The sequence below is a fragment of the Microcaecilia unicolor genome, chromosome 1, assembly GCF_901765095.1.
Source record: "Microcaecilia unicolor chromosome 1, aMicUni1.1, whole genome shotgun sequence".
NCBI classification, from domain to species: Eukaryota; Metazoa; Chordata; class Amphibia; order Gymnophiona; family Siphonopidae; genus Microcaecilia; species Microcaecilia unicolor.
Genome location: NC_044031.1, coordinates 28,633,271 through 28,659,646, shown reverse-complemented (window position 1 = coordinate 28,659,646; position 26,376 = coordinate 28,633,271). Strand labels below are relative to the sequence as shown.

At 41.2% G+C, this 26,376-nt stretch overlaps 1 long non-coding RNA gene across 1 annotated transcript; it reads left to right on the top strand.

Moving 5' to 3' along the window:
* The first annotated feature begins 1,023 nt into the window (after positions 1-1,023).
* LOC115464180 lies at positions 1,024-16,947 on the top strand. The gene is made up of 3 exons (XR_003941241.1): positions 1,024-1,035; positions 8,061-8,071; positions 16,401-16,947. It is a non-coding gene; the product is annotated as an uncharacterized LOC115464180 (long non-coding RNA).
* The last annotated feature ends 9,429 nt before the right edge of the window (positions 16,948-26,376 follow it).

Sequence of the window (26,376 nt, the reverse complement as noted above, 5' to 3'; positions counted from 1 at the left end):
TTGGGTCAAAATATGGGCGTTTTTCTCTTTCGAAAATAAGGCTGATAGTAACATAATAAATGACGGCAGATAAAGTCTGCCCAGCACTGTTCTTGTACTAAAAGTTCTGAAGATTCTGGAATCCCAATTAGTAGCAACATTCCATGTAGAACCCCAAAGAGTAACATAGTAAATGACGGCAGATAAAGACCTGTAGGGTCCATCCAGTCTGCCCAACAAGATAAACTCATTTTTCATGGTATGCGATACTTTAAATGTATACCAGAGTTTGATTTTTCCTTGCTTTTCTCAGGGCACAGACCATAGAAGTCTGCCCAGCACTGTTCTTGTACATCAGGGCATGCTAGAGAGGTAAAATTCCTTGATGAAATCAAGGATTGATTTGTGGAGCAGCTGGTACAGGATCCATCAAGAGAAGGAAAAATTCTAGACCTAGTCCTTAGTGGAGCGCATGATCTGGTGTGGGAGGTAATGGTGATGGGGGCCGCTTGATAACAGTGATCATAATATGATCAGATTTGATATAAGCTTTAAAGTAAGATCACAAAGGAAATCCAATACATTAGCATTTAAACTTCAAAAAGGGTACTTTGATAAAATGAGAAGAACAGTGAAAAAAAAACTTAGAGCAGCAGCTGCGAAGGTCAAAAATGTATATCAGGTATTCCAAGTGCTGCCTGTAAAGGCGCCCAGGCGATGTCTCGCGTCCTTGCAAGATCGTATTGTGCGCTTCGTCTGGGCAGGAAAGCATCCCAGATTGTCGCGAACCTTATTATATCAAGAGAAGAGGAGAGGAGGATTGGGAGTCCCAAACCTTCATTGGTATTACAAGGCAGCTCATGGAAAGGCAGCTATAGAATGGTACCAAGACTATTCTGACAGACAGTGGGTCCACTTAGAACAGCACTCCCTTGGAGAGACACCGCTGGGGGCACTTATGTGGTTGCCAAGATCTTTTCGCAAACTGCAAGAAGGCGTATGCCCCTCAGTGGAAGTTACTCTCTACTACTGGGACAAATTATTTCCAGAGGGCAGGTGTGTGCTGTCCCGAATGACACCAATTGCTTATAATCCTTTTTTTCTGCCGGGGAACACTACGGGTGTCTTCACTCGGTGGTACGTGGAGGGAGTGCGAAGGTGGGGTCAATTGTACGATACTAATAACACTGTACTAACTTTTGCGGCACTAAAGGCGGAGTTCCCTGTGGTGGAGGGTGAAGAGTTTGCATACTGTCAGTTGTCACATTTCCTCCATAATGCAGCAACCAGAAAGGTCATGCAGCGGCAATCACTCCCCCTTGAAGAGATATGTGAAAAATTAATTGGATCCCGAGGGCTCATTGGGAAAATATATAGATGTGTCGCCGCACAGGCCCCAGGACATAGTAGTCATAGGCGGGCATGGGAAAAAGAGTTGGGCAGGACCATAGAGGAAGTAGAATGGGAGACTATAGAAAAAAGGGTGGTGGGTGTTTCTATCCATGTACCGCTCAAAGAAAATGCAGTAAAGGTATTATATAGGTGGTATCTTACCCCGGATCGACTTCAGCGAATATACCCGACGACAACGGGACTGTGCTGGAGGGGATGCGACCTAAGGGGAACCATGGGGCACATATGGTGGCGTTGCCTTAAAGTTAAGGCATTCTGGAAGGCAGTGCAAGACAGGCTCCAGAGCTGGCTGGGATGTTTGATACCTTGGGTCCCTGAGGTGTTTCTTTTCTCTGCACCGGTGAAAGGACTGACATCTTGTCAACAGCAATTGCTGAGACAGGTGACAGCAGTAGCCAGAGTGACAATAGCGTTGCATTGGAAACAAAAAACAGTCCCCTCAATTACAAGATGGCAAAACAAATTAAAGTATGTGTGTGAAATGGAAAGGCTCATAGCCGCACGAAAACACCGGACAAGTCAATGGCACTCCACATGGCAGTTCTTTGTAAATGCAGTTAACTAGAAAAAGAGAGAGAATGTAGTTTGAGTGTGAAGGACCAGAGAAAGCACTGGGGGACGGGGGAAAAGGGAGGGCTTTGGGGGGGGGGGGTGGAATTGGAGGGGGGAGAGAGGGGTAGGGCGACAGGCAGGGAATGGGAGGTCACTTATAAAACATAATTAAAAAGTTGAAGTATATTCTGTATTTGATTATGCACGCCAAACTTAACTGTGTATTTTTTGTTATGTAACTGGCCATTGCTATGTGCAAATTTGTATTGCGAATGTGTTAGGTACGCTATGTTCAGAATTAACAATGTTCAATAAAGACTTCTAAAAAATAAAAAAAAAATGTATATCAGGTGTGGATGCTGTTCAAAAACACCATTCTGGAATCACATGCCATGTATTAAAACAGGAGGAACAAAGACCAAATGAAAGATGGCATGGTTAAAAAGTGAGGTGAAAGAAGATATTACAATGAAAGAAAATCCTTCAGAAAATGGAAGACCGAAAATAATAAGAAACAGCATAAGGAATGGCAAGTCAAATGCAAAGCGCTGATAAAGAAGGAAAAGATTGCACTGGAGATAAAAACACAGTGTAAAATCTTTTTTTAGGTATATTAAAATCAAGAAGCTGGCAAAAGAATCAGTTGGACCGCTAGATGACTGAAGGGTAAAAGGTGCTCTCAGGGAAGATGAAGCCATAGCGGAGAGATTACATGTATTCTTTGCTTCAGTCTTCACCAAGGAAGATTTGGGAGAGATACCGGTGCCAGAAATGGTAATCAAAGCCGACGAGTCAGAGAAACTGAATGAAATCTCTATAAATAGTAGAGAATATTATAAAGAACAAAATTACAGAGCATATTTGAAAGCATGGATTCATGAGACAAAGCCAACATAGAATTACTGAAGGGAAATCTTGCCTCACCAATGTATTACATTTCTTTCAAGGGGTGAACAGACGTGGATAAAGTTGAGGCAGTCGAAATTGTGTATCTGAATTTTGAAAAGTCGTTTGCCCGGCACTGACGTCAGGCTCACCGGTCTATAATTTCACGGATCTCCTACTTTGAGCACTCCAATCTTCGTGTACCTCGCTTGATTTTAAAGATAATTGACATGTTACTAATAAAAGTACCTCATGAAATACTCAAGAGGAAATTGGAAAATCATAGGGTAGGAGGTAGCTCCTATTATGGATTAAAAACTGGTTAAAAGATAGAAAACAGAGAGTAGAGTTAAATGATCAGTATTCTCAATGTGCTGTGTCCGCTGGTTTTTTAACTGGTAGACTTGCCATCCAAATGGCAGATGACGAGTGCAAAGTGATGCATATGTGAAAAAGGAACCCGAACTATAGCAAATAGAATGATAGGTATTATTAGGAAAGGAATGGAAACCAAAAATGAGGATGTTATAACGCCTTTGTATCACACCACAGTGCAACCGCATCTCAAATATTGTGTGCAATTCTGGTCACCGCGTCTCAAAAAAGATATAGTGGAATTAGAAAAGGTATAGAGAAGGGCGATGAAAATGATAAAGGGGTTGAAATGACTTCCCTAAGAGGAAAGGCTAAAGCGGCTAGAACTCTTCAAGGTCTATAAAATAATGAGTGAAGTGGAATGGGTAGATGTGAATCACTTCTTTACACTTTCCAAAAAAAAATACTGGACTAGGAGGCACACAATAAAGCTACAAAGTAGTAAATTTAAAATGAATCAGAGAAAAAGTTTCTTCACTCAACGTGTAATTAAACTCTGGAATTCGTTGCGAGAGAATGTAGTAACAGCACTTAGCTTAGCATGGTTTTACAAAGGTTTGGATGGCTTCCTAAAAGAAGTCCATAGATCATTATTAAAATGGACTTGGGGAAATCCACTGCTTATTTCTAGGATAAGCAGCATAAAATATACTGTACTGTTTTGGGATCTTGCCAGGTACTTGAGACCTGGATTGGCCACTGTTGGAAACAGGATGCTGGGCTTGATGGACCTTCGGTAAGCCAGTATGGTAACACTTTTGTACTTATGTCTTATTTCATCTCTACAATTTGTCAGTGTTTGTTTGGGCTCATTCACATTTTTTGATGTTTTTTTCTGATTATTTCATTTGTTGTTAATAAAATACAACACATGCAGCCTTTTAACAAACATTAATCAGTTTCATGTGTAGGAACCCACACTGATTTAACGCACACTATACAGTACTTTTGAAGAACTGTTAATTAACCTACTGCATATCCCAAAAAGTGCAAAATGATGCATAGGGAGAAAATTACTCCTAACTGTAGTATGTTAGGAATTATTCAGAAAGTGATGTAGAAAAAAAAATACAAAATATTATTTGTCTTTTTTTCATTCTGTGTGGAAACTGTATATCTTCAGTACTGACTGCATGTCTGATTGCCCCAGCTCAGAACTGATAGAAAGAGAAAGACTAGATCTATGATAGAGGACTATATAACCAATAGTGGATTTGATTGAACTTTGATCTAATCCACATCTTATGAAACAGAAGAGAGAAATTGGAATGAACACATTGCTCTGATAGCCTTTCCTCTATACAGCGAACCTTCTAACTGTACAAAGTCCTACAGTTCTTGATTTTTTCAGATTCTATCCACTTTTAAGAGGTGACTATACCTGAGAGGCTGGAAAGTGTCAGGGTGATCAGCAGAAAAGTGACAGCTCCCTCCATGATCTAGATCAGATAGTCTTTCTCTCTTGTCTCTGAGTCATCAGATTCTGCTCTGGATCTGCGGACTGCGCTCTATATATACTGGAAGAGTCACTCCACCCTCACTGGGGGAAGAAACCAGAGGAAGACAGAGATTGGTTTGTGTCTAGAATCCTCCCTCTCTCAATTTAAATTATTTGAAAGAGCCAATCGAGGGGCTCATATGGGAATTTAAACGGAGCGTTGTGTCTTGACGTCACACACTGTGAATTGAGAGAGGGAGGATTCCAATCTGCTCTTTTACGTGCCAAACAGGATTATTATATCCAACTGACCAACTCTCTTGGCTCTAATCCTCGACTTCTCTTCACCACATTGAACTCTCTCCTCAAGGTGCCCCCTCCCCCAACTCCCCCTTCATTATCTCCTCAGACCCTTGCTGAATTCTTTCACAACAAGGTTCAAAAGATAAACCTTGCTTTCTCTACCTCACCAGCTCTCCCTCCACTGGTCCGTTCCCCTCTCTCTCCTTCCCCTCATTCCCTTTCTTCCTTTCCTGAAGTTACTATTGAGGAAACTACACTTCTCCTTTCTTCCTCAAAATGTACCACCTGTTCCTCTGATCCCATTCCCACCCACCTTCTTAATGCCATCTCTCCTACTCTTATTCCTTTTATCTGTCACATTCTCAACCTCTCACTTTCCACTGCGACTGTCCCTGCTGCCTTTAAATAAAATGCTGTGGTCACACCTCTCCTTAAGAAGCCTTCACTTGACCCTACTTGTCCCTCTAATTACCGACCCATCTCCCTCCTTCCTTTTCTCTCCAAATTACTTGAGCGTGCTGTTACCGCCGCTGCCTTGATTTTCTCTCCTCACATGCTATTCTTGACCCATTACAATCTGGTTTTCGCCCTCTCCACTCAACCGAAACTGCGCTTACTAAAGTCTCCAATGACCTATTACTGGCTAAATCCAGAGGTCAATATTCCATCCTCATTCTTCTTGATCTTTCCGCTGCTTTTGACACTGTCGATCACAGCATACTTCTCGATACTCTGTCCTCACTTGGATTCCAGGGCTCTGTCCTTTCCTGGTTCTCTTCCTACCTCTCCCTCCGCACCTTTAGTGTTCACTCTGGTGGATCCTCTTCTACTTCTATCCCTCTGCCTGTCGGCGTACCTCAGGGTTCTGTTCTTGGTCCCCTCCTCTTTTCTATCTACACTTCTTCCCTTGGTTCATTAATCTCATCCCATGGCTTTTCCTACCATCTCTATGCTGATGACTCCCAAATCTACCTTTCTACCCCTGATATCTCACCTTGCATCCAAACCAAAGTTTCAGCGTGCTTGTCTGACATTGCTGCCTGGATGTCTCAACGCCACCTGAAATTAAATATGACCAAAACTGAGCTTCTCATTTTCCCCCCAAAACCCACCTCCCCGCTCCCCCCGTTTTCTATTTCTGTTGATGGCTCTCTCATTCTCCCTGTCTCCTCAGCTCGAAACCTTGGGGTCATCTTTGACTCTTCTCTCTCCTTCTCTGCTCATATCCAGCAGACCGCCAAGACCTGTCGTTTCTTTCTTTACAACATCCGTAAAATCCGCCCCTTTCTTTCCGAGCACTCTACCAAAACCCTCATCCACACCCTTGTCACCTCTCGTTTAGACTACTGCAATCTGCTTCTTGCTGGCCTCCCACTTAGTCACCTCTCCCCTCTCCAGTCGGTTCAAAACTCTGCTGCCCGTCTCATCTTCCGCCAGGGTCGCTTTACTCATACTACCCCTCTCCTCAAGACCCTTCACTGGCTCCCTATCCGTTTTCGCATCCTGTTCAAACTTCTTCTACTAACCTATAAATGTATTCACTCTGCTGCTCCCCAGTATCTCTCCACACTCGTCCTTCCCTACACCCCTTCCCGTGCACTCCGCTCCATGGATAAATCCTTCTTATCTGTTCCCTTCTCCACTACTGCCAACTCCAGACTTCGCGCCTTCTGTCTCGCTGCACCCTACGCCTGGAATAAACTTCCTGAGCCCCTACGTCTTGCCCCATCCTTGGCCACCTTTAAATCTAGACTGAAAGCCCACCTCTTTAACATTGCTTTTGACTCGTAACCACTTGTAACCACTCGCCTCCACCTACCCTCCTCTCTTCCTTCCCGTTCACATTAATTGATTTGATTTGCTTACTTTATTTTTTGTCTATTATATTGTAAGCTCTTTGAGCAGGGACTGTCTTTCTTCTATGTTTGTGCAGCGCTGCGTATGCCTTGTAGCGCTATAGAAATGCTAAATAGTAGTAGTAGTAGTAGACGCGAACCCGCCCGGGGTTTGTGTCCGCTCTTGGAGTTTCAAGTTGAAATTTGTTTTGTAAGTCATGAACTTTTGAATATGAAAGGTTTCTAAGAAACATTGAAATATACCCTAGTACGTGGGCAAACTATAGTATCGTTGATCAGTACTTTATGTTTGCAGATGCCTTTCTGATGAAGTCATTTGAAACTCGGCCAGAGTTAAAGGGAGTTCTGTCTGAGGTAGCGAGGATGAAGAGTATGAGTGGATTAACAATGGAATTTTAAATCACACACACGGGCATGTTTATGTCCCCAAGGGAAGTGACCATAATATCTTATATTATAGTTTTGATATATTTCATCTGGGTCATATGTATGTGGGCTCACAAAAGTTATAGCAATTATCATTTATGACTGCCTTATACATTATTTATCAGCTGTGTTTACATTTATGTGACTATGTGGTATCATTGATTTAGATCAGAAGGGTGAATAATAACATATGTGTACACCTATATAAAGGGTAGTCTGTATCTACGCCACATTTTGTTTAATGTATTGAGTCGTAGACATTTGAAATACTCAGCTGTTTTAGTTGTATGTACATACACTACAAGGAGGCGGAACATTTAATGTGCTATGATGATTCCATCTGTGACACTACCACGTAGTCCTCTGGGAATATAATGGTTGTAATGGGTACGGACTGAGCACATTTGTAACATATTTAAAGAGATAGGGAAGAAAAGGAGAATAGGAAATGGTGACAAGTTGCACAGATTATTGAATTTGACCTAAGGAATATTAGTTGTAGTTAAAATTTAATGCCAAGAAGTGCAGAGTGATGCATTTGGGGTGTAGAAACCCAAAAGAGAGATACCGAATAGGAGGGGAGAGATTAGCAAGCTCGACTCAGGAGAGAGACCTTGGGGTGTTGGTGTCGGAGGATGTGAAGGTGAAGAAACAATGTGACAAGGCTAGAAGGATGCTAGGCTGCATAGAGAAGGGTATAACCAGCAGAAGAAAGGAGGTGTTGATGCTCCTCTACAAGTCGTTGGTGAGGCCCCACTTGGAGTATTGTGTTCAGTTTTGGAGGCCGTATCTTGCTAAAGATGTAAAAAGACTGGAAGCAGTGCAAAGAAAAGCTACAAAAATGGTATGGGATTTGCATTGCAAACCGTTCGAGGAGAGACTTGCCGACCTGAACATGTATACCTTGGAGGAAAAGAGAAACAGGGGTGACATGATACAGACATTCAAATATTTGAAAGGTATTAGTCTGCATACGAACCTTTTCCGGAGACGGAAAGGTAGTAGAACTAGAGGACATGAATTGAGGTTGCAGGGGGGCAGACTCAGGAGTAATGTCAGAAAGTATTTTTTCACGGAGAGGGTGGTGGATATGTGGAATGCCCTCCTGCGGGAGGTGGTGGAGATGAAAACGGTAATGGATTTCAAACATGCGTGGGATAAACACAAAGGAATCCTGTTTAGAAGGAATGGATATATGGAATCTTAGCGGACATTGGGTGGTGACGCCGGTATTTGGTGAATAAAACCGGTGCAGGGCGGACTTCTACGGTCTGTGCCCTGAGGAAGGCAGGGACAAATCAAACTCGGATATACATATAAAGTATTACATACCATGTAAAATGATTTTATCTTGTTGGGCAGACTGGATGGACCATTCAGGTCTTTATCTGCCGTCATTTACTATGTTACTATATGTTGACATTGTAAGTATTATACTATGCCTTACGTTGTATTGCTATATGAACATTTTTACTGCTGTAATTGCCTATAGCTCATGTTTGATCTATTCTTACTGTATACCGCCTTGAGTGAATTCCTTCAAAAAGGCAGTAAAAAAATCATAGTAAATAAATAAAAATAACAGTAAATAAACAATAAGAAATATAAATAAAATACCAAACAAAAATCTATTGACTATGCTAGGTCACAATGCATATAAAAAATCAATTGTGGAAGACAAAAATGGCACTGGATGTAATTGTCAAACATATTACCAGTATATTTATATACGAGTACTTCCAACGTGTTATGATCAGAATAAATTAAAAACGTGAATATCTAGTGGACACCAGTAACATATAAAAGATCACATTTAAAATACAGAAAGGGGACACACACCTAATAAAAAGCAAAAGAGTGTTTCCCCTTAATTAGTAAATATACATACAAGACAGCCTAAAAAAGTAAAAAAATAAATAACTAAAAACTCTAAAATGAGTGCTAACCTTATTAAATAAAAAAAGAGCAGACAGCGCATACAAGTAGCAGCTCTTGAACACGGAAAAACAGCATGAATGCTGATCAGCAGTTCTCTCTCTCTCACTATGGCTGAGCAGGGTCTGCCATCTTGAATTAGGCTGGTGCCTTATACTCTCTGTAAGGGTTAAAGGTTATAGAACACTTGTAAAATTTAAATTTGTTAGTTAATCATAAAAAAGTATAAATCTATACACTACCTACCTATAGAAATAATTCAGAGTTCTGGTTATTTATTGAAGGACTAGTAAAAAAAGACCCGGGCACTAGCAAGGTTTTCCTCGGAGAGTGTGTGTAAGAGTAACTGTGTGAGAGAGAGAGAGAGAGAGTGAATGTGCAAGTTTGTGTGTGTGACAGAGAGAGATTGAGACTGGGTGCGAGTGTGTCTCCTCTCTCCCCTGCCCCCCTCCAGCCTCCCAGCGTTTCTCCTCTCTCCCCTGCTCCCTCTCCAGCCACCCAGCGATTCTCCTTTCTCCCCTGCCCCCCCTCCAGCCACCCAGTGATTCTCCTCGCTCCCCTGCCCCCCCTCCAGCCACCCAGCGATTCTCCTTGCTCACCTGATTATCTCCGTTGAGCGGCCGCATTATTGAAAGCCCTGGCCGTCTCTAGCCTTCCCTTCGAGTTCGTTCCCTCAGAGTCCTGCTCTCACAGAAAGAGAAAATGACGTCAGAAGGGTGGGACTCTGAGGGAACAAACTGGAAGGGAAGGCTGGAGATGGGCAGGGCTTTCAATAATGCGGCCGCTCAACGGAGATAATCAGGGGAGCAAGGAGAATCGCTGGGTGGCTGGAGTGGGGGCAGGGGAGCGAGGAGAATCGCTGGGTGGCTGGAGGGGGGGGGCAGGGGAGAAAGGAGAATCGCTGGGTGGCTGGAGAGGGAGCAGGGGAGAGAGGAGAAACGCTGGGAGGCTGGAGGGGGGCAGGGGAGCGAGGAGAATCGCTGGGTGGCTGGAGGGGGGGCAGAGGAGCGAGGAGAATCGCTGGGTGGCTGGAGGGGGGGCAGGGGAGAAAGGAGAATCGCTGGGTGGCTGGAGAGGGAGCAGGGGAGAGAGGAGAAACGCTGGGAGGCTGGAGGGGGGGCAGGGGAGCGAGGAGAATCGCTGGGTGGCTGGAGGGGGGGCAGGGGAGCGAGGAGAATCGCTGGGTGGCTGGAGGGGGGGGGCAGGGGAGAAAGGAGAATCGCTGGGTGGCTGGAGAGGGAGCAGGGGAGAGAGGAGAAACGCTGCCACGGAATCAGCTTCAGAACGTTGGAGGAGCGAATTATTATATTAGATGTCACATCGAAATTCAGGATTTCAGTTGAAGCACCTTCTTGAAGCACTTGTCAGGGCAGACTTCTTTGTTGAAGGATGCCAGTGACAGTGGCTGTCTATTGCTGCATCTGTTTAGGTCCCAGGAGAAGGACACAATCTAAGCATAGGACTTAAGGCACATTGAGGCATATTTTCAAAGCACTTTGGGAGGCTAAGTTCCATAGGTTTCTATGGAACTTTGGGAGGCTAAGTGCTTTGAAAATGAGCCTCATTGTGTTTTTCTTTATTGCAGGATGTTGCATCACCCTTTGGCAGCTGCCTATTTGCATAATCCTTTAGTCCAAGAAATGGAACAAAGGAACAATTCAAACATAGGTCTTAATGGCACTTTATGGTCTCCCTGGTCAGGATATTTTCTGGTTTATTCATAGAAATATTTAATATCGACATCATCTAGTGCAGTTACCTTTTAAGTTGCAAGTGAAGGACTTATGTCACCTTATTGTTGCTTTTGTCAGAGTGGAGGGCTCAGAGAGGTAGCAACTGCGGTTGAGGGGGACTTTAAGAAAATAACTGGAGTATTCCAGCTTTTCTCCCAGCCATCATTACATAGGTTAGTTATTTTGTCTCGAGAATCCAAGAGGGTCATCCACCTTTTCTCTTTACTACCGTGACATAATTTCCACAAGAGCTGTTTTAACTTGGCTACTATGAAATATATGAAATATTGTGCCCAACATGAAGAGCTAATAGTGCCCCCCCTAGGAGCTGTGGGACTCTAAATGCTATACACCCTAACAAAATGCTCTATATTGAGATTGATATATGTATTTAATTGCTAGATATCATAATTGTTGCATGAATGTACAGTAGAATCCTGATTATTCTGTACGGAGGGTGGTCCAGAAAATCATAAATCAGGATAAAGAAAACAAGATTACAACATTACATATTAAACATTAGTTTTATTTTCATCAATATGTTCACAGAAAAAAGTATAAAATGCAGTAGTTCTATTCAAAAAGTACTATTTTAGTGCAGTGCTGTATTTCTTGTACATTCTGCATATACACTACTGTACACTAAAAAAGGAAGTAATTCTTAATTGCTTCAAGGCCGATTTTCATTTCTCTGCTGCAAGATCATGTAGTCTTTTCAGAAAAAGGATCTGGATTGACAAAATTAGAGACTCCTATCGTGGGATAGGAGGAAATGTCCTTCTCTTGATTAGGAATTGTTTATTTGAAAGAAAACAGAGTATAGGGTTAAATGGCCATTTTTCTCACGTGGAGGATGGTGAACACTTGCATGCCTCAAGGATCTGTGCTATTTAACGTATTTATAAATGATCTGGAAATCAGAACGATGAGTGAGTTGATTACATTTACAAATGACAGAAAACTATTCAGAGTTGCCAAAACACATGCGGATTACAGGAAGACCTTAGGAAACTGGAAGACTGGGCATCCAAATGGCAGATGATATTTAATGTGGACAAATGCAAAATGATGCATATTGGGAAGACTAGTCCAAATCATAGTTACCTGATGCTAGGGTTCACCTTAGCAATCAGCACTCAAGAAAAAGATCTAGGTGTCATTGTAGACAATACGCTGAAGTCTTCTGACCAGTGTGTGGCAGTGGTCATAAAGCAAACAGGATACTACAAAGTAATAGGAAAATGATGCAAAATAAGAATATTATAACGCCTCTGTATCACTCCATGGTGCAAACTCACCCTGAGTAATGCGTTCGATTCTGATCACAATATCCCCCCCAAAATATATTGCTGAATAAGAAAAGGATTAAAAAAAAGAACAACCAAAATGATAAAGGGGATGGAACTCATCTCATACACTTGTGACCTGGATTGGTCACTGTTGGAAGCAGGATACTGAACTAGATTGACCATTGGTCTGATAGAGTATTGCTATACTTATGTTCTTAAGATATTCTGAAAAACAAAAGGACTGGCCATATAGATAGATGTGAATAAATGGGGCACATCCAGCACGTAGAGATGTTATTAAACACATTAATAAGGATGAGTCAGTGAATACTTGGTGTAATTGGTCTGGAGGAGTGGCCTAGTGGTTAGGGTGGTGGACTTTGGTCCTGGGGAACTGAGGAACTGAGTTCGATTCCCACTTCAGGCACAGGCAGCTCCTTGTGACTCTGGGTAAGTCACTTAACCCTCCATTGCCCCATGTAAGCCGCATTGAGCCTGCCATGAGTGGGAAAGTGCGGGGTACAAATGTAACAAAATAAATAATTCTGGTCACCGCATCTCAAAAAAGATATAGCGGAATTAGGAAAGGTACAGAGAAGGGTGACGAAAATGATAAAGGGGATTGGATGACTTCCGTATGAGGAAAGGCTGAAATGGCTTGGGCTCGTCAGCTTGCAGAAAAGATGCCCAAGGGGACTTATATAAAATACTGAGTGGAGTGGAAGGGGTAGACGTGAATTGCTTGTTTACTTCTTCCAAAAATACTAGGACTTGGGGGCTCGCAACGAAGCTACGAAGTAGTAAATTTAAAACAAATCAGAGAAAATATTTTTTCACTCTTCAAGTAATTAAACTCTGGAATTAATTGTCAGAGAATGTGGTAAAAAGCAATTAGCTTAGCAGAGTTTAGAAAAGGTTTGGATAGCTTCCATAAAGAAACGTCAATAAGCCATTATTAAAATGGACATGGGAAAATCCACTGCTTCTTTCCGGGATAAGCAGCTCAAAATGTATTGTACTGTTTTTGGGATCTTGCCAGGTACTTGTGACCTGGATTGGACACTGTTGGAAACAGGCAAAAGTTTGAGAAACAGAGAGAGGCTTAAAAAGTCAATTTTCTCGATGGAGAAATAAAGATAGTGGATTGTCACAGGGTTCTGTACTGGGACTGGTGCATTTTATTATAGTAATTGATGGCAGATAAAGACCTGTACGTTCTATCCAGTCTGCCCAAGATAAACTCATTTTACATGGTACGTGATACTTTATATGTATACCAGAGTTTGATTTGTCCTTGCCTTTCTAAGGGCACAGACTATTGGATTCATTGCGGAAAACAGATTTAACTCCAGCTCAGTGATGTTGGTGATCAAGAAATCAAATAGAAAGTTAGGAATTATTCAGAAATTGATTCAGTATAAAACAGGAAATATTATAATGTCTTTGATCAGTTCTTGCCATGTTGGGACACAGACGTAAGAAGCTTGCTAATGAATCATCTTACCTTCCTTCTACTGGATCTTGCTTTGCTTGTGATTCCTTTTCTGTGCCTAATTTCTGCTCCACTTGTGGTTCCTGATTCTGCCTATTTTCCACCTTGCCCTCGGCTCAGCTTTTCTGTTCATGATCTTGCCTAGGGTGAGTTGGCACAGTTGAACCAGCCCAACACAAGGAGCATGACCCTCCCCCCTTAATCCCTCAGTGAACACTAATCCCCTCCCACTCCCCAAAGATAAGTACATAAGTAATGCCATACTGGGAAAAGACCAAGGGTCCATCGAGCCCAGCATCTTGTCCACGACAGCGGCCAATCCAGGCCAAGGGCACCTGGCAAGCTTCCCAAACGTACAAACGTTCTATACATGTTATTCCTGGGATTGTGGATTTTTCCCCAAGTCCATTTAGTAGTAGTGGTTTATGGACTTGTCCTTTAGGAAACCGTCTAACCCCTTTTTAAACCCTGCCAAGCTAACCACCTTCACCATGTTCTCCGGCAACGAATTCCAGAGTTTAATTATGCTTTGGGTGAAGAAACATTTTCTTGGATTTGTTTTAAATTTACTACACTGTAGTTTCATCGCATGTCCCCTAGTCAATTTGCAAATTGACTAGGGGGCATGCGATGAAACTACAGTATGGAGTCACCTGCTCTCTTGAAAGAGAAAAGTTCAGATTGGATGTTGCTAGATGAGCATGAAGAAATGAACTCATGAAAAGAAAAAGTCAGGAGCCAGCGGAGCAGCAGCTCAGTGCTCAAGCAGCACCGACCCAGTTCACTTCTATTGAAATATTACTTATAGCCGAAGGTACGTACTGGTCCATCTTCTGCCAAACCAGTCATTAGTCAATCTCTTCACCCCAACCCTTTATTAATCCATCAACAGCTTGCAGAGCATCATTAAGTGTGTTCATAAAGCAACATCATCAATTAAGTAACCAGTAGCCATCAATCGGAAATTCAGAACCTTTTGTCTTCTCATTTGCGGGACACAGACCGTAAAAGTCTGTCCAGAACTGTCCTCATGTTCCAGCCACTAAAGTTGCTGTCTAAACCCTTTCCAGCCCATCCAAAACCAGATTGCCATTTATGAGACACAGACCGTACAGGTCTCCCGGTATCGGCCCTAGTTCATCACAGCCAGAGTCATCATGTAAGTGTCACACGACACATCCACACACATGCAGCCATTTAAGTTTAGGTTTTTTATAACTTCCATTTTCTAAATAGAGATCCTCTGTGTTCATCCCATGCCTTTTTGAATTTCGTCACCATTTGTATCTCTACCACCTCCTTAATGGAGACTTTCCACATCTGTGCTGTTAAAGCAAGGAGGAGGAGGAGACAGCACTCAAAGAACTTGGTACTCGGTAGGTGAGAGGCTGGCGCAAGTGCATCATACACTTCCACGGAAACCCCACAGAAACTGCTTCCGTCCCCACAGGATCCCCGCAGAACTGCTTCCGTCCCCGTGGGAATCCCGCGAACCCCATTCCCGTGCAAGTCTCTACTTCAGACCACAGCACAGAGACTGTCATAACCGCACGAATAACAAAAATCAGAAGACTGATAAGCCAAGCCAAGATCAGAACATAATACTACTACAATTTGACATTTCAAGTGCATTCAACATAGTAGACCACACAATAATACTAATGACTATACTGGGTAACCTCATGGAAACTGGGCAAAATCTGATTCTCCTATCACCCAGAAATGCGATGCCAGGAACTAGAGAATACCTCCTACTTCACCTGGCTACCCAAATATAGAAATATAACCAACAAATCAATCTACACAGCAGGATTCGACTACCTGGCCTCCCAATAGTGGAAGCTAATCCCTAAAGCAATAAGAAGCAATGACAACTATGTCCACTTCAGAAAAGAACTGAAAATACATCTCTTCAGGAAGTTCTACGGCGAACTATAACAGACTCCCATTGCACAACCGACACATGAAGGTATTCCAACTGTCCAAAACGCTTACGCCTTCCACCGATCCTAACTGCCTCATTACCACGTAACTCAACCTACACCATCCACCGACCTTAACTGTCTCTTTAATATGTATGCCAACCGACAACTGACTGTAAGCCACATTGAACTAAAACTTGTTTTCGGATAATTCTGGGATAAAAGAATGACTAAATAAATAAATAAAATTTGAAGGGGTTTAGGTGGGATTTGTTCACGGGTCCATTTTTGTGAAGTCCACTACACTGACCACTAGGCTGTCCCTCTGCACTGCTGGGGTGTCTGTGTGGCCAGTTTCCTAGGAATGTCATCAAACCAGATGTCCCTTGGCTTCTTTTCCTACGTTTTTCTCTGGGACTTTTACTTAGAGATGGACATGTTAAGCATAAGAACATCTAGCTCAAAGCTATAATTTGTGGGCTTCATGTATTAGATAAGTGTCCCTTTACATTATTTACCAATCCCCCACATTTAATATTTCTTGGGATGAGTACCTCTGCATATGGGACAGATAGCACTTACTCCTATGCCCAGATCAAAAGGTTTAGCTATATCATCTTTGTACAACATTAGGCCAATAGTTGGCATTCCTTTATTCACTAAACTGTTTGAAATGCTTATAAGTAAGCAATTGGAGGTTTATTCATCAGTGCATGCTTTTGACTCTATACCATCTGCACATGATCCTGTCTGACTCAATTTATTCTAATTAAGTCTTATGCTTGACTTACTTAATTTACAGATGAGGATAATGGCTATACCGTGTAGATCTTTATCTGCCGTGATCTACCACTTTACTCAGAAAGAAAGCCATGGCATGGACCACTCTAGTACAGGAACAGAAAATTACTGTCCTGAACAACCTGGAACACTTCTCGGCTGCCCCTTCTCATGACTTTGGGAACAGGACTGAGCCCAGTTGGCTGAGGATAACATGATGACCTTGTGTATGGGCTGACAAACAGTGATAGACTCTGCAATAGAATTTCGGCACTGGGCCAGTGACCTTGACAGAAATGAACTGACTCTTCGTGTCCTTTTCCAATTGGTTTTGCAAGTTTACTTAAAGATGAGCTGGCAGGACTAGATGTTCTGGCTTTTCTAGAGGAGCTATGAATGCTGTGTATTTACATAGAATCCTATCAGTATGCCACCTGGAAAGTTGTTGTAAAAAAAATGTTTTGCTAACATAGGCTTAATCATTCTTACTATTTCTAAATTAAATGTAGATTCTTAGGCCTCTCTGAACTGTAGATTCTGTGACCTTGTGTACATGAGTTATAGAATGGGATGTGCCTAGATAACTTGTTTGAGAACCAGACAAGCTGACTCCCAGTAGTCTGGAAATGTAACATGTTAGAAAATATGAAAGTGTTGATAGACACACAGGCAACAAGCTTTCATTGTATTTCTGCACATAGAAAATGTATAAGAGACACAGGGAGGGTTTTTAGAGTCAGACAATCTTTGAACTATGGTTGGATATTGTCTCTTGCTTGCTTGCTTGCAAGCAATCAATAAACCTGTTTGTGATTATACCTGCTTGATCCTTTGGGGATTCGTGAGTATAATTGGTTAAATTCTTTTAACAGTTTGGGGGCTCTGGCCGGGAACCAATATCTCTTTCCTTGTGTCAGGTTCGGAGCTGTGTGCACTTGGATTTTGAATAAATCCTTTTAAATCAAAGTCCCCCGGGCTAAAGATTGCCTGTCAATAGGGGCCAGATCTTCTGACACTTCGAAGAGTGATGGTTTTTTGTGCTTATCACGAATCTCATGGGACCAACTTAGGTACTGTGATGTCTTGTTTGTCTTTTGAATTAGTGTGTCTTTTAAATTGGTAACTGAAATTTGGAGCGAGGACTCCTGTCCTATAGTTTAAGGGAAGTCCACGGTCTGGGACCCGCTCGCTGAGGAGCGCGGACTCCCTTTGTCTGAGACTGCTAGAGAAGTCCACGGTCTGGGACCCACTCGATGAGGAGTGCGGGCTCTTGTTATTGCTATCTCAGACTGCTATAGAGTGAAAAAGAAATCCATGGTCTGGGACCCGCTCAAAGGCCTTAGTGTGCACAATAAAAGAGTGACATAACCATGGGAAATTTGTGTTGTTGTTGTTTTACAAGATCCTCGAGGCAAGGGATTCTCTGTGGAGATCCTAAGTTTATGCATAAACGTAATCCAGATACTGTGTGTATTTAAAGAAATGGAAAAAGAAGTTTGGATTTGATGGGAAATTAACTGTTGCATCATGTTAGAAGTTATTACAAGATATACAAAATTATGAGATCACTAACCCTAAGACTGTTTCCTACAATCTTAAAAGGGAAACAAATAATCAATTGAAGACGTAATTTTTCTTTTTTTTTTTTTTACAACAGAAGAGCTATATATTGTATAGCAAACAGTGCACTGTGCTTGAGTTTTTAATCATTTTTACTTTTGTTTACCACTGTCCCTCTTTTATCAAAAGCTTTGTATATGCAGCACCTGAATTTCATTGCTGGAGATAATGTTGTTTATTTTTCTTGAATCTGTTTGTTAAAAAAGGTATGTCACTTATTCATGCTCTTCTTTAATTCTTATCGGTATAGTATTACTAAGTTTAAATACTTTGCATTCCATAATTAGAGGTTCTTTTCCTTCAGAGAGACAGGAGAAAAAGAAAAAAAAAAACTCCGGTCAGGAATGCAGCCTTGATAGGGTTTTTTTTTTCCTACAGCTGATTCTGCCACGCTATGTTGAATTTCAATTGTGTGATTTACTGAAAGGTGCATGACGGCATTTTTTTGGATTGTGTAGTTATTACAATTTTTGTATACCTTGTATACCAGGATTTTGTGCTGTCCCAATGCCTTTCTAGGCAACTGCCTGGGTTGCCTCACTTTGTTTAAATTGTTGCTTTTTCCCTTATTACATTGGATTTAAATTTGTATTCTTATAGCTCACTTTTCTGCGCTTGGGCTCAAAAGCATGTTGCATCTGCTGTAATTTTATTGTGAGTTTTATAACAAGATAGGAATTTAGGGACTTATGCCACTCATATTACTGATTATGGGGAGAGTGGCAAAGTAAAAGTCCCCATTCAAACAGGGTCAGAATGATATCATGTTCATTTACCGATCATAGTCCCTAAAGGTATCCCACACCCCAAAAGTTAAATCATTGGATTTTAAAACTCGGATTTGTAACTTATGGGGTGGAAACAGAAAGAGCTCTTAGGCAAATTCTTGGCCTGATTGGTGCCTTATCGGTGGAGATTGGGCAACCCACAGATGGCAACAACAGACCACTGAAGTGTGATAACGCTGTCCTTGCCCAAGCATTATTTACTGTCTCATTGGCTTGTATTAGAACTAAAATTGATATCAAGGACCATGTCTTGCCTCCGATAACCCTCATGGTCAAGACATTTATTGAAGGAGGAATAAGAGAAGTTTTTCAGCCTGCACATGGTAAACACACTTTGTGTAATTGTATCCACTTCACTGCACAACAGGAGATAGATTGGCCTTGAAGGGGGAGACAAAGCAATTGTGTTTGAAATTTTTCCAGGTTATTGGACCCCTGCACACTAAAGTAAATTCTGACTTTAAAATAAAGTCCAAACTTCTCAACTTTCAGGCTAGAGGTGAGATACCTGATTCTTCTCTTAAATGTAATGCTTATTGCTTAATTAATTAATTAGCCCTGTGAAACCTTTTCTTTCTTTCTATCTTGTCCTGCCAAGCTCTGATTGATAGGAAGAGAGAGGAGAGGCTGTTAAAACAGCATTGAATTCATTTGAGACTCAAAAGTAACATTTTACACAGCTGTAATTATTGGGAATATTTAGATTAAAAAGTTATATTCTTAGACAATTTTAAAGGTTAATTCAATTGGAAATTCTTTGGTCCTGGTCCCACCCAGCTAGAGAATTCCCTTGATAAAACAACAGTTAAGCTGACACTTGGGGAGTTATAATCCCACCCACCCCAGGGTTTTCCACTCATTTATAGCCAAACCAAACCTCATTAACTTTACTCCTCAATCATAAACAGGCAGTCTTGCAGCCTGTTAACTCCAACATAATACACCTGTTCATACCCATTTCAACCAATCAGGATGACTTTTATTCTCTGCAATAATTGTGGTGCTTTAGTTTCAAGGCAAATCATCTGGAGATTGAAAGCTTGTCCTATCTGTCTTCAGCTATCTACTTTAAAACAAGAGCTCTGTAAAGTAATGCAAGAATTAGATGCAATTAAAGCAACTTATAGGACTGTGCAGAATCATAACTTCTCACCACTGCCTCAAAGAATAAAACCACATAAGAACAGATGGTTCACAGTAGGCTCAGGCAGACTTCGTCATGTGACACAAAAGCATCCACCAGCACAAGTGTTGCCACTACAAAATTCTTTTGCTCCACTACAGCATTGCGATGTTCCTGAAAATAAAACTGAGGCGGAAGAAAAAGCAAGGAAGGTGGAACAAAAAGATAAGAAGGTACCCAAAGAGAAAAGACACCCCCAAATCACTAAAACCAAAACACATACTAGGAAATGTAGATGGAAAGCGATGACCACAAATGCTCATAGTCTAAGCAATAAAATTCATGACCTTCAAGCCCTGATGTTGGAGGCAGACTTGGGCATAGTTGCAGTCACAGAGACATGGCTCAATGGTTTCCATGAATGGGATGTACACATACCAGGCTATAATCTTTTTAGGAAGGACAGAGAGAGGCGTAAAGGTGGAGGAGTAGCTCTGTATGTGAGAAATGATATCGCAGCGACTGAAATGACAGGAAACTGGGGAATGGAAGAAGCGATATGGATCACCTTAAAAAGAAAGGATGGAACCTCTGTCCACGTGGGCGTTGTCTACAGACCCCCGTCACAATTGGAGGAACTAGATAAAGATCTGATCGCTGATATTCATAAGTTGGCGAAGAAAAGAGAGGTGCTGTTGTTGGGAGATTTTAATCTGCCAGATGTAGATTGGAAGGTTCCGTCTGCCAAATCTGAAAGAAGTAGACAGATTGTGGATGCTTTCCAAAGTGCTCTGCTCAGACAAATGGTGACGGAACCCACGAGGGAGGGAGCAACGTTGGATCTGGTGTTCACAAATGGGAATAGTGTGTCAAATGTCAGAGTGGGTGCACACCTGTAAAGCAGTGACCATCAAACGGTTTGGTTTGATATGACGGCTGAAGTGCAGGGCGGACACTCTAAACTCAAAGTCCTGGATTTCAAGCGTGCTGACTTTAGTAAAATGGGCGAATACCTGAGGAAGGAGCTGATGGGCTGGGAGGACGTACGAGAAGTGGAAGGACAGTGGTCCAGGCTGAAAGAAGTAATAAATAGGGCCACAGACCTTTATGTAAGGAGAGTAACTAAAAGCAAAAGAAAAAGGAAACCAATATGGTTCTCCAAGCAAGTGGCAGAGAAAATAAAGGCTAAAGAGTTGGTGTTCCAGAAATATAGAAAATCTCAAGAACAGGAACACGGGGAGGAATACCAGATGAAACTGAAAGAAGCCAAGAGAGAGGTATGTCTGGCGAAGACGCAAGCGGAAGAACAAATGGCTAGAAATGTAAGAAGGGGAGACAAAAACTTCTTCAGGTATATTAGTGAAAGGAGAAAGACTAAAAACGGAATTGTGAGACTAAAAGATACAACAAAACGCTATGTAGATAATGATGAAGAAAAAGCCAATTTGCTAAATAGATACTTTTGCTCTGTTTTCACAGAAGAAAATCCTGGAGAAGGACCGCTAGGGACTGGCAAAAGTACACCTGAGAATGGAGCGGATAGAGCACCGTTCACAGAAGAGAGTGTTTATCAACAACTTGGAAAGCTAAAGGTGGACAAAGCCATGGGACCGGACGGGATCCACCCCAGGATATTGAGGGAGCTCAGAGAGGTTCTGGCGGGTCCTCTTAAAGATTTGTTTAATAAATCCGTGGAGACGGGAGAGGTTCCGAGTGTTGAGAATTGGGGGGTCCCGAGCCCCCCAAGAAGGCTAGAGTGACCTCAATCTGACTCCATCTCTAAATAACACTAGTACTGGGGTAATCCAGGAGTTATGAGGTTTTAAAAGGAATTGCCACTGAGAGAGACGTTAGGTCTCAAATACCCACATTAGTCCGCCTCTCAGCACTGGCAAGGAATAGATACCAGCCTTATGACAAACTGGATTTAGGCTACAGGTTATATAATGCAGCGAATGATAGCCTGATGTAGCAAAAGCATTTATACTTACAGCCTTTCATCATTAAGTGAAGCCCACAAATCATCATTTGGAATGAAGAGTTTATTTGCAAATCAGACTTTAATCAGATACATTCATCAGACAAATTCTGGATTCAGCTGACCGGAGCTCTGCGTCCTAGATGCGTTGGGGAGAACCTCCAACGATCTATCTGATGCCCTTCCTTATATAGTATCTGGTCCTAATACAAGTCTATGGGAATTGCGCAATTTCCTTTTTTGTCAACAATTTGTTCTTATGAAGTTCCGTTTTAGCTATTGCAAGTTATTGCGCAATTTCCCTTTTTGTCAACATCTCCCTAGATACGGACATCCAAACATCCAAACATGGACATCTCCCTAGATACGGACATCCAAACATCAAAACATGGACATCTCTGTCTTATATCATCTTGTGATCTGGGTGCCAACTTATTAAAAACATTCTCCATCTTACAAACCAAACTTTCCATTTTCGTCCATAATTTCTACATCGTATGTGTTACATTCAATTTGAAAGTTGTACCAGATTTCATTAAGACTCTTGCAGGCTCTCTGCTATAAGGCCATCAGCTGGTTTCAGGCCTAGTCAGTGCTCTTCAGCTGTTTAAAGCTATGTAGCTTGGCCCACCACTATTCCAGTGGATAGGTCTCAAGCTAGAACACATATTAACTTGCAGGAAAAGCAAGTCCTTGCTAAGCCAGTCATAGATTTTTAAACCTAGCTGGTATTTTTACAGCCTGAGTCCTAAAATCTGGCCTTCCACCCTTCCGGTGGGCATCCAGTGAGGGCCTCTTGCTGTACTATAATTATACATTCCCCACTTGTCACCCCCTCTGAGGAGGGGTGACACAAAGCTCGTCAAGCTTGTCATCATCCATTCCAGAAGGTGGCAAGCTATCAAACTAGAGGGGGAGTTTTGGTCTTAAAAATTGCTAGAAGGTATGGTGCAAGACAGGAAACTCCATTCTCAGGTTATATATTATTTGGGCATATGGAATTCCCTTTATATTACCCCACCCCTTGGGCTTAATCCTGATGTCATCTCTCTTGAGGTTTACTCAAACCTGTAGTGAGAGAGGTTTTATGAATGGGACAAATCCATGAGTTCATCTACAAAATCCCATGAAATATAGGTATGCGGGTAATAGCAATTTCAGGTAGATCATACTAATAAACACTTTCAGGTCTTGCTATGACTTCTATTGTATCTGTTGCATAGTACATGGGGAGATAATCTAATGTATCTATCTCAGTGGTCCTCGGAAGGAATAGTGGTTTTGATTAAGCATTGTTATGGTGGCTCAACAAATATATGGTTAGTACTCAGATTGCAAGCTGTTTTAGGTTGTAGGTATTCAGAATCCTTAAACAAGTCGGAATTCCTGGACCTTACTATTACTCATCATTAGCATCCAATCATGAGCACTAAAAAGTGGATAGCAAGTATGAGGTTGCCTTATACTGCAAAAAAAATGGTCAATCCTAGGAATATTTATATTAACAAAGGTCATGCATGGATCTTGACATATGCATAATGATCTGGAAGTATGGGAAGCATTTTATATATCCGTTACCCCACTTGGAGCTTAGTCAAACCTACAGAAAGACATGCAGCTTAAGTAAGCCTACACCAAAGTTAAACAATTGCATAACTGGTTGATACCAACAGGGTTTACACCTTCATTATGATATCATAGCCAGTATTAGGGTTTGATGTTACCCTTGTATCTGAGCAATATCAACTTCAATTTAAATTACATAAACAGAAATAACGGGGAAACTCTTAGAAAAACAATTAGAACAACAAAGGAAATAATAGGAAAATAAAAATAAAACCTTTTCAATATCTAGACAGGATTACTGCTAAACTGAAAATAAAACAAAATATGAATCTATAATGTCCATAAACAGCAACAGTAATTCTCAAATTAAGTATCAGTTCTGAATTCTCTTTCATCGATCATGGTTGAGGCGGTGGAAGCGTTGAAGAATCTGGACGGAGATCTGGGTTTTCAGGCTGGCCTGCTGAAGGAAGTGGCTGGTCTTGAGATGGTTAGGCTGGTAACCTCAGGTCCTGTGGCTGAGTAAACCCGTATATCTTTCACATGGACCCAAAACTTGTGATCCAGTAGTTTGCAAGGTGTAAAGATTATTGCCACAATCTTGGGGGATCTAACATCATTTGGGCCTGGATAGATCTTGAAGACGTACTTGTGGTGTACAAACTTGGATCTTTCCATGTCTTTATTCTAGGCATGCACAATCATAATTAGTCCATCAAGAGTCAGAGTTTGGCAAAGGAATAAGCAAAATGACTGTATGCCTGTATGATACATTGCTATATCTTGGTGGGCATAATCAGCGTAAACTGAATAAGCAAAAATAATATATAGATGTCAAGAGACATGAAAGACAATGTAAACATGGAGAAAACAGTGCTAATTAAGTGCAAAAGCAAAAGCGAAACCATAAGGGTTCAATAATGAAAAGCCAATTATATCTCCTGATTGGTAGGGGTCAGAGCTTCAACTTCAACCCTCTTAATACTAGGAATTGGGATTTGCATAATATATCCCCACTTCTGGCTTGCATAATGTGCAAGACAGATTGGTAATTATTACGAAGACATGATCAAATAACAATGGTTAAGTATATGGAACAAAAGAAAAGAGTACAAAAAACTAACAATAAAAATTGATTGTTCGAGTTATTGATGTATGGAGGGTCAAAAATATGGTGAACAAAAATGGTCTAAAGGCACGGATAATGCGTTGCAATCTATGGCCAGTAGGTATGGAATCTTCACCTGCGATGACTACCATTCACCAAGGGTTGGGCCCTCAGTTGCAGGAGGCCAGCAGGACTTACGAGCTAGACGATTCAGAAAGAAGGGTGGCTTAGGAAATAGTCATAATCAGAGCAGAAGGCTAATGTGTAGGAATTTAAAACTCATAACTAGTCCAGGTGATGGAAGTATCTTCTGGAATCACGGTCGCTGTCTGTTGTAATAGAGAGCTTATACGTAAAGTGCCATGTAGGTTCTGGAAAAGATGAGCCTGCAAAAATATTTAATACAGCAGAATATTTAAGAGCATAACCAAGAAGGTCTAAGTTAATGACATCATCTGGACAAAAGAAAATTCTCATTGGAGAAGGTAGCGCTTCTTTGTCTTGTCAGAGGTCAGTTGTAGCAGAAGTACCAAACTGGAATAGAGGCGGTAGGTCAGGAATTGGATTAGCAGTCTTCACTCAACCTACAGGACTTAATAAATAGAGCTAATATAAGAAGTAATATCAAGTGGTCAAATCTCAGCACAGGACCATTAGAAAGAAAAAATCAAAGAATGCATTGTTAGTTCCTTGGGGCACCAATAGGTGGAGCATAGTTTCAATATATAAAATCATAAGTTACAAGTAGAAAACAATTTTTTTTTCTCTCGGTAGATTGGATTTTGCTGGCACAGGAAGTCAGCAGAGTCTGAGGAAACATTGTGGTCAGAGTCTGCTCCAGGAAAATACAGCAGCCTTTAATATGATATGTAGAGAGATAGAGAAAAGCCAATATCAGAAATGTAAAAACTATATATTTCTACGAGGGCTCCTCACGTGACCTTTACAAGGTTCAAATAGGCCAAATGAGGAGGACAATAACCTATAGTCCTCTGTAATAGTTCAGAGCCAATTTGGAAAATTAAAATTATATTAAATTCTAAACTGATCCTTTCTATGCTTTCACAATTTGGGCCCTAAATTATGACAGCATATCAAGATTCACATTCAGAGGGATAGCTAAAAATAAGCTTATATATTCTCAGGAATCAATTTACAATTTAGAGTATATTTTAAATACAGAGGATAAGCAGCTTTATAAGCAGGAGACAAGTTGGAGCATTTCTGAAAACATTTTAGTGAAATTCAAAAATTCAAGGATATAATAACAATTTTTATTAATGCAATAAATGCACAAATTGATCAGTAGGATATGTTCATATAGACCAGTATAATAAATGGAACAGCTTGTAAACCACTAAAAAACATATACAAGGTGGGGAAAGTTTATCTCAAAAAAATATATCAAAATCTGCACTTTCCTTACACTAGAATGACTCAAAAAATCAGTATATTGTGCTTAGATAATATTAAGGAGGAAAAAGAGCCTCACAGAGCTCCTAGACAATATATCTGTCTACTGGAGCTAAAACGGATCTTATATAGATCCTCTGTTCATCATTGGCTCTGAAAAAACCTCCAAAGAAATTTTATACTATTTCAACCACAGTGACAAATATAGTGGTTCCTTACTATTGTTACTTAACAAAATGTTGGAACTGATTGTTGTATCACAAAATATTAGACTAAAGTGTAAAATGAACACTTATCTATAGCATGGGAAGACTTCAATCTCTCTTTCTTAGAAGGCTTCAATCTTTCTTTCTTAAGGCGCTCCAAGCCAACGTGGCCAGCGTTTCGTAAAAAACTGCTTCA